The sequence below is a fragment of the Tripterygium wilfordii genome, chromosome 17 (assembly GCF_013401445.1).
Source record: "Tripterygium wilfordii isolate XIE 37 chromosome 17, ASM1340144v1, whole genome shotgun sequence".
In the NCBI taxonomy this organism is placed as follows: Eukaryota; Viridiplantae; Streptophyta; class Magnoliopsida; order Celastrales; family Celastraceae; genus Tripterygium; species Tripterygium wilfordii.
Genome location: NC_052248.1, coordinates 11,711,501 through 11,721,184, shown reverse-complemented (window position 1 = coordinate 11,721,184; position 9,684 = coordinate 11,711,501). Strand labels below are relative to the sequence as shown.

Sequence of the window (9,684 nt, the reverse complement as noted above, 5' to 3'; positions counted from 1 at the left end):
AAACAACTATGTAATGCAACTTTTGGAAAGAGTTGATGAGTTTGAACTTAGTCATTGAAATTTGAAACATTTTAATTTAGGAATCCAATAATTAAAATTGTTACAGTACTTACACACGACAAAATTTCAACAAAAATAAGCACTACAAACATCTAAGATTCGAGATACCACAAAACATCTAAAAACAAGAACCACAAACATATAAAAAAAATCAATAAAAATAAATTATTTGATTGTTAAGTGGACGCAAATAATGTTCCAAACCAAGTACAAAGAGAGAGATATGAAAACCCTACAAACCCATATTGCAATGTTACAATCAAAGTATAAGAGGAGAAAATTTCTAATACCCAACAACCCCTTGTTAGTTGAGATTGTATAGCTCAATTTAGATGAGATCGGCTACCTCGTTCTTGAATTGTCCAACTTTGTTCACTTCGTTCCCGATCGATCGTGCATCTCTTTACCTCGTCCTCCTTGATTTATTGGAGGGTTTACTGCACAAAATCAAGTCACATAAGCACCGTCAAACATGTTTGTTACTGAATGTTTTTTGTCCGATCAACAAGACATGTCACATGTCACGAGTTTGAATGACCGAAATATCGAAATTATGCCCATATGTAAACATTGAAATAATTTTAATTGTTGAATTCCTAAGTTGGAAAATTCGGTGTATAGTGATGAAAAGTTACCTTACCCTGTGATAGAAATGGCGACTGTATGGTATCTGTTCCCTTGGTTTGTTTGTTGGCTAGCACTTCTGTTCGTGCATGATTTATCAGTTTTCATGATACATGGCATTGAATTAATTGTTCCTTCGTAGCACAAACAATGAAAGTGAAGCAACAGCTTCTCCAAGCCATAGACTCCCTATATTCTCGTGGCCCGGCAACCGAAGAAGCCTACACACGCCTTGTCCTAGACTGTTTCCGAGCCAATGATATTCATCAAGCCAAACGGCTTCAAGCCCACATGGAAATTCACTTGTTTGAACCACACAACTCTTTCCTTCACAATCGCCTCCTTCAATTGTTTGCAAAATGGGGAAATCTTGCAGATGTCCGTAACTTGTTCGATGGTATGCCCAAACGAGATATATTCTCATGGAACGCCTTGCTTTCTGCATATTCGAGGTTGGCTTCTGCTGAGGATATGTTGGCGATATTTGATTCGATGCCTTCTCGTGATTCTGTCTCGTACAATACAGTTATTGCGGGTCTTGCTGGGGATGGGAGTTCGATCAAGGCGTTGGAGGTGATTTCAAGGATGCAGGAGGATGGTGTTGAGCCAACAGAGCATACACATGTGAGCGCATTACAGGCTTGCTCGCATTTGTTGGACGTGAGGCGAGGGAGGGAGATTCATGGGAGGATTGTTGTTTGTGGTGGTATGGGAGGGAATTTATTTATAAGGAATGCTTTGACCGACATGTACATGAAGTGTGGTGAGATAGATAATGCAGGGTGGCTGTTTGATAGAACTGTTCATAAGACCGTCGTGTCGTGGAATTCCATGATTTCTGGATATCTAAGGAATGGTCATCCTGTTAAGTGCATTGAATTATTTCGTGAAATGAAGTTTTCGGGGTTGAAGCCTGACCAAATAACATTTTCAAATGTTCTAAGTGCTTACTTTCAAATTGGATATGCGGATGAAGCAAGCAAACTTTTTACTGAAATGAATCAAAAGGATAAGTTCTGTTGGACAGCAATGATTGTTGGTTATTCGCAGAATGGGAAGGAAGAAGATGCATTGGTGTTGTTTAATGAGATGCTATTGCAGGATGTTAAGCCCGACAGTTTTACAATTTCAAGTGTAGTTGGTTGTTGTGCCAAATTAGCTTTTCTGTATCATGGTCAGGTTATTCATGGAAAATCAATTCATATGGGCATTGATAGTAATTTGCTGGTATCTAGCGCCCTTGTTGATATGTATTGCAAAAGTGGAGTTACTAGTGATGCTATTGTTGTTTTCAATATGATGCCAGCTCGGAATGTGGTTTCCTGGAATACTATGATTGCGGGTTGTGCACAAAATGGACAGGATTTAGAGGCCCTTAATCTTTATGAAAAGATGTTGCACGAAAATCTGAAGCCAGACAGCGTTACTTTCGTAGCTGTTTTATCTGCTTGTTTCCACGCTGGCTTGCTTGTTGAAGGACAGAGATATTTTGACTCGATCAGCAAAGTGCATAGAATGACACCTACATTAGATCATTATGCTTGTATGATATATCTCCTTGGTCGTTATGATTGTATTGTTAGAGCCATGAATCTAATAGAAAATATGCCTCATGAGCCAAATCAGCTTGTTTGGACATCCCTTTTATCTGTTTGTGCATTGAAGGGGGATATTGACCATGGGGAGATGGCAGCCAGACATCTGTTTGAATTAGAGCCTCTAAATGCTGGACCTTACATCGTGCTTTCCAACATGTATGCTGCTTGCGGCAGATGGAAAGAGGTTGCATATGTTAGGTCTCTCTTGATGGAGAAGAAGAATGTTAAAAAGTTTGCTGCTTACAGTTGGATTGAGATCGATAACAAGGTTCACAAGTTTGTATCAGATGATCGAGCTCATCCAGATACAAAAGTAATTTACAAAGTACTGAACAAAATGATAAGGAAACTGCAGGAAACTGGCTTTACTCCCGATAAAAAATTGGTCCTACATGATCTAGGGGAGGAAGAGAAGTTTGAATCGCTCTGTTTTTCATAGTGAGAAGCTTGCTCTTGCATTTGGATTGATCAAAATTCCTTACGGAGAGAAACCTATAAGGATTATGAAAAACATACGTGTATGTGGTGATTGCCCCTGTTTATGAAGTTTGTGTCTAAAACTACAGGAAGGACTATCATCTTAAGAGATTCAAATAGATTTCACCACTTTATCAAGGGGAACTGCTCCTGCAATGATGAGTGGTAATGCAGTGCTCAGGAAAGTCAAATCTTGGCAAAAATACATATTTGATGAGATTGGCTTTGTGGCCAAAGCAAACATGAAACATGTACCTTTTCCTCGTTTCTTAATAACTTCTTTTTCTGGTTTCTTAGAATTGTTGCTCCTTGAAAAATTAAAAATTGAACTTCAATTGTTTTTCTTTTTGTAACTCAGGTCAGTTGCTTTAAAGATGGCAGGACCTTAAGCTGTTGCTGCACTTTATGCTCTTGGAGAGGTACTCTTTGATTAATCAACTGTTTCTCATGTTACAGTTTCACATGACCAATTTCCCTTTGAGCATTATATATTTAACAGTTGTGGGATGGCCGTGTTAATTTAGCCCTGATGCCTTTGTCCTTCAGGTTCAAAAGGAGAGTTAACGGGTAAGTGGGCACTGGAAACATTCTTTAGTGTGCGTATGACTTCTGACAAGCCTGCCTAATCTTTTAGTATTTCAATTTTGAGGAAAGGAATAAGCTTCTTTTTATTCCATAGTTATACTCACTTATGTGTAAGAACAACACCGCTTATCTTAGTTTGGGTGATTGCATGAGTAAACCAACTAGTGATTCAGGCTTGCATTGATGAATGATATTTTCTTTAGGGTTTTGAAAATGGAGGATTCGTGTTTGCCAACCAGTTGAGTCACATGTATCTATTATCTAATATATTCATAGCAAACCATTTTTCAGAAAGTGGTGACGAAAAGGTATAACTCATACAAATCTTTTTATTTTCCAATTCCATCCGATCCATTCTTTCATAGAAATATTTGCTTGATCGCAGACATTTCTGGATTTATTTGTTGGATCCTCGTGGGGAAGATGGTTGAGTTTGAGAATCATTTTGTAGATCAGTTCTCTTTTTCGCTTTTGGATGGAAAATAACATGATTAGAGGTGAGATGCATGAGTAGTATGACCGTCATATATATTGTTGTCCCATCATATATACAGGCTTTCTTCCAATGTCTTCTACTTGCGACTGTCACTTCTCGCTTCATTATACGTGTATTAGATATAATTTGTAAAATCATCTCATTTATACGTATCTCATTCGACCAATTTTACTGGTTAGATTTACAAACTACAGCCACATAGGCTTAAAGCCTTGTGAAGTCAGAACCCCTTTATCTTGAATTTACTAATTGCAGTAAATTTCTTTTTTCTGTGTTATTTTTCTGCATTGTTGGTTCTTGTTGTGTACTACATGGCGTTGTTAGTTAATGCCATATTTTACAGTAGCATGTTCTGCCATTGAATGGGTGTCAGTCACATTGTAGAATGCAATCCATCCTGCTAGCTGGTTCTCCTGCCATTGAATGGGTGTCACTTTACTGGTACCTGTTATATGTTTTGTAATGGTCTAGGAGCCTTCGAAAGGGCTTGTATTTAAGATCTTAATGGAATGAATGTTTTATGACGAGGGACTGAGGGAGTTAATTCCCTAAAGTCTCATAAGATTCTCATTTGATAGTGGAATGAGAATAAGTGCGGTGGAGAAAAACACACAAGTGAGGGTGTGATGTCTCAAAACATTAGATGAGAATTTTAAATTCTGTGAATTACCGCCGGATTCATTTAGGTATTGTTTGGTTTTTGGATTTCCATTCTATATTTGTGTTTATTGAAAACACATTTTGATGTGTAATACCTAAAAATTGTCTTCTAAACATAAAATACGTTACATATAATAAAAATGACAAGAGTTGTGTAAGTGTAACAGCAATAACACAATCCAATGTTTTTTATATAAGGAAAGCAAAATCGAAAAAGATAAAAAGATTCTAATAATTGAGCAATACGTGCACATTAAATTTTGTATATACATCTTAAGCATTTTTGAAACAAAATATGCGAAGCCAATAACTTACATCAAGTTTTGTGCATACTTCAAAAATAACGGGATACTAATTGTTGGAATCCATAACATTTCTGAAGTAAAAGTTTTCACCTATGTTTTTGGTTTTTTTTGGTAAAATAAAAAAAGGTTAAAAACAATAAACGGGCCAAACCAAACAACACCTTACCCTTCTCATTCCTCTGTGGTACAACTACAATCGCTCCCGTCGGAGGCCGCCGCGTCTTCCCTCTCTCTACCTTTGTTTCTTGATTATAATATTTGACAGACTCAGAGATGGAGTTCGTGAATCCTGAAGGACTCCGTTTAGATGGTCGCCGCGCCATGGAAGTATCTCACTATCCTTCCTTTACCCTCTTTGTAATAATCATCGTCTTTGTATGAATAATCGATTTCCAATCTTCTCCTTGTTATTTTTCCAATCTCAGATGAGGCAACTTCGAGCTCAGATTGGTGCCGTCTCCAAAGCTGATGGGTACTTGTCGTCTCCTTGAGAAAACCAAAGGGTGACAGGTTTTGTTCTTTTCTCCCTCCTCGTATAAGCTATGGACTGTTTTTTTCTCGTTGACATTTTACGTATATGGAAGATGGGTAATTCTTGTATTAAATATGAACCTGTTGTGTTCCACTTAGGCGATCCACAGAGTTATCTCTAGTTATACGCCAGACAGTGGAAGCTTGCATATTGACTCACTTGATGCCTCGTTCTCAGGTTCTATTACAATTTCTTTTAAACCCTTATATATTGAATGGGTACTGCTTATTACTCTTTTCTGAGCCCTTATATATGTCTTCTGCAGATAGACATTTTTGTACAAGTTCTCCAAGCAGATGGAGGTATTTTAATACTCAGTTGTAGTTGGCTTTGCGGGGCTGGATCCTAAGACAAAATCCTTCAAGTCTTCTTTTTAATGTGAATTTAAGAAGTTATGATCCATGTGTGATTTTTCCTACAGTTTTATTCTTTGTTGTGACATGAAATCCAACTTATTTCTCTTTATGAGAAAAAGGCTCCTAGATTTTTATAAAATAATTGGAAAATTAAAAATTGTACTCATGTGGTCATGTCTACCTGCTCGTTAATGGGTCTTTGTCTAAAGGAATGCATTGAGAAAGGGCAGATGTATAGAAACTTGATGAGATAGTGCTTTTTCAACTCTCTTAAAATGGAATCTAATAAAAACATATACTTCATGGTTCCTTACTTCGACAAGTTTGTTTTGTCCCATATAATTATGAATTATTTGTTTGAGGATGACATGCAGACATGAAGATATGAAAAAAAATTCATCACACCCTTTCCACCACCAACACCCCCGCATGGAAGACCAATGCTAGCCTATACCCAAACACATCAGCAGCCTTTCTTTCTGTTTTTCTTATGCCTTACGAATGCCTACTCTCATACAAAATTTACAAATGTTCTCAGTTGGAATGAATCCAGAATGCACAACTGTCACCCATCCCACCCATTGTGGAATGCAGTGATCCACTCAGGCCCAAAGGTCATTAAAGTTCATAGTTATTGTAACGTAAAAAAAATGTATAGTTGAATGAAGGGTAAGTGTTGGACTAATTTTATGAGCCATGTGAGATGGAATATACTTTGGATATGTGTTCCAAGTTTTCCTTTTTCATTTAATTCCAACCTCCATCTAATGAGCTCGGGATTGACTAGTTTTCTGGGGTTACAAATGGACAGAGCTCATCCTATGCTCATCATGAAAAAAGATTCATCGTTTTTTTGAGTGCTGGGAAATTTGTTCTGAAATTAGCAGGTTGCTTTGGTGAATTATATTGAAATTTATCATCACGTAGAACTGAAATTATTGTACTTGAATTTGGAATGTGTTGTCTATAGGCACTAGATCTGCATGTATCAATGCTGCGTCTCTAGCCCTTGCTGATGCTGGGATTCCAATGTGTGACCTTGTTACGTCCTGTAGTGCTGGTTACCTCAATAACACTTCTTTGCTTGGTAAATTCCTCAGTAAAGCCTTTTCAGATGTTCATTATTATTTTACTAATTTATCCAGTATTATCACCATGATATCAAGTTCTGTTTAGGACTTAGGAGCTTAACTGGTTTTTTTTAAAAGAACAGATTTGAACTACCTTGAAGATAGTGCTGGAGGCCCTGATGTCACAGTTGGAATACTCCCTACATTGGACAAAGTGACTCTACTGCAGGTAAATATCTGAGGAATGTATTTCTTGATTATTTTTCTTATTTAAATTTAAGGTTTGTGTTGATTCATAGATTGGGTTTTTAGTATACTGCATTTGTTGTAATGGAGACTTTAAAACGGCACTGTTGCATGTGCTGTGTATTCAAGCAAAGGCTCCTATCCCTTTCACACTGCATTGTCTACAATCTCTCTCTTTGTTTCTTCTTCTGTTTTTTTATTTTTTTCTTTCATCAGATGAGGACTGAAAGACTGAAATATAGCTCCACAATATTGGTATATGTGGCCATCATTTAGTAAAGTTTAAAGGTTAGTGTTCAAAGAAAAGTTTGAGGCTTTGAGCCATTTACTCGAAGATAGATTAGATTACTAGTTTTATTTTATTCAATAACTACTTAAAGGTAGATGCAGTTCAGCTTGTGGAATATTCATAATATTCTTGGGGGAAAATATATTTTCAACGCAAAGGATATTGCAGAAGGTGCCTAACTTCCTCCCAAGTCCCAACCAAGCCACTTAACTAGATGCACATGGCAGTTGACCCATAATGCCTCTGTTCTATAGTGAGTACAACTTAAGATGTTTTACAATTTTCTTTTTCAGAAAAGGAAAAAAGGTATCTTGCCTCTTCATCATGAGTTGTATCATGTACTTCCATTATGTTTTCCCTTCATGGCTTCACCCTCTCCTTCCTGCTAAAGAAAAATTCCAAATGGACCAACTGGAAAACCTCATGGTGTAACCGGAAAGAAATTCATGGTAAATCATATACTTCAGGGGAATGTCACATTAGCATAATAATAATTTCTGTTTTGAAGGATCATATTATAAAATTATAGAAGTAAATTCTGTGACAGATTAACAAAGTGCAATGGGTACTTAATAATTTCTTTTTATTACATTCTATGCGCATCTTTTTGTTTGGTTTCATGCTAGAGCTTTTCTACAACTGGTTTTAAATTCAAGTGCTTGTAATAGTTTTTGACAATTTTCAGTATTCAATTTATATGATTCTTTCTTGGACCTCTACATCGAGCATTTATGATTTTCATTTTGGCTTGGCAACATTCTCTGTTTATTGAGTCAAGAAGTTTTACTTAATGCATTAACCATGATGTTTCAACAATGCAGATGGATGCTAAGTTACCAATGGACATCTTTGAGGACATCATGCAACTTGCAATAGAAGGCTGCAAGGCAGTAGCAAATTACATTCGAGAAGTGAGAACTAAAATTTTCTTCTACTTCTCAATATTTGTATTCTGACCATCTCTTCGTTTAGAATATATTAGGTGACTTACCTTGGCATTCATTCCATATGCCTGAGAACATCTTTGGATTCATGGTTGTGAAGGCCAGTAATTTATTCAATACATATACTTTGCTTGGCAGGTATTGCAAGAGAATACAAAGCAATTGGAGGTTTGCCGTGGTGTGTAGTTTACAATCAGGTTTGACAAAATAAAAATATTAGTGTTTCGTGTTTGGTCTAGTAATTTATTACTGAGAAGAGACCTGATGCTTTCATCAGAGGGGGAAGACATTGGCAACTTCATGCAGCTTAGGAAGTTTAACTTTTGTTATTTGTTGCAGCTTGTTTGTTGGTACCCTTTGTTGGTCAGATAACTGTTCCTTTCTTTGTCTATTTTCCCCTCCATATCCATGAACTCCTTTGAGAAATTGTAGTATTATTTGTATCATTCCTTACCCCTATCTAGGGGCCGGCGTGTATCATGTTCGTAGAAACCAAAAATAGCTGGCAATAGTGGCCTTAGTAAAAAAGAAGGTAAACAACTCCCGCGCACAAAGCTCCTGTAGCGTGCGGGTTTGTGGATAGACAAGATGTACAAAGACCTTACCCCCAAATAATTTGTGGAGATCATTTCTAGGAATTGAATCTATGACCTCTAGGTGCCCATGCAACTCTACCGCTGAGTCACATTCTTGCTTTGCTTGTAATAGTGGCCTTAGTAATGAAGTAAATATAATGGCAATTTTGGACCAATAAAGGGGAAGTAGATTACTTGGACTAAAAGACAATCATATTAAAGAAGTTATTTTGTGGCAAGAACATGAGTCTAAATGTTTTTATTGGGCATGGTATGATTACTTGGAAAAAGCTTTGTTGGATTATGTATGCCATTTATTTAATTTTGAGCTAATGGGCATTTCATTCACAATTGCAGGTCTCTTCTTCCATGTTAATACCATTAGCCTGTCTGATAGGGGACACTGGATCTTCTAGTTTCCACCTGTGTTTCAGAATATCGAACTCCCATGGTCTGCAGTCTGCATCCAGCAAGTTAACCAGGCTACTGGTTTGGGACCAGCTGAATGGGTGGTCTGATTGTTTGTCAGTTCATCATAATCAATATTTGCAATGGAACTGCATCATCCAGTTCTTACAATGGAGGGGAAAAAATTGTAATACTAGAGCGGATTGGTGATTGTTAACGACACTATTCTCCATTTGCTGTTCTTTTTCATGGCTTTGCTTTGATTACTGGTTAAAACATTGAAATCAGTATCAATCATGGTGCAATAGCAGATGCTGGAGCCAACGAGAAAGTACAAAAGTTTGTACACGTACATATATGCTTGGTACACATGATAAGAGAGCAAATTTCTCTCACCCTCTTTTAGATTTACAAAAGAGCGCACTGGCATGGCGACTGGCGACTGGCGACTGGCCATAT

General features: G+C 37.1%; 2 pseudogenes; both read left to right on the top strand.

Annotated features, from left to right (window-relative positions):
• The first annotated feature begins 371 nt into the window (after window positions 1-371).
• LOC119982207 lies at window positions 372-4,006 on the top strand (annotated as a pseudogene).
• Window positions 4,007-4,922: 916 nt separating this feature from the next.
• On the top strand, window positions 4,923-9,501 carry LOC119982458 (annotated as a pseudogene).
• The last annotated feature ends 183 nt before the right edge of the window (window positions 9,502-9,684 follow it).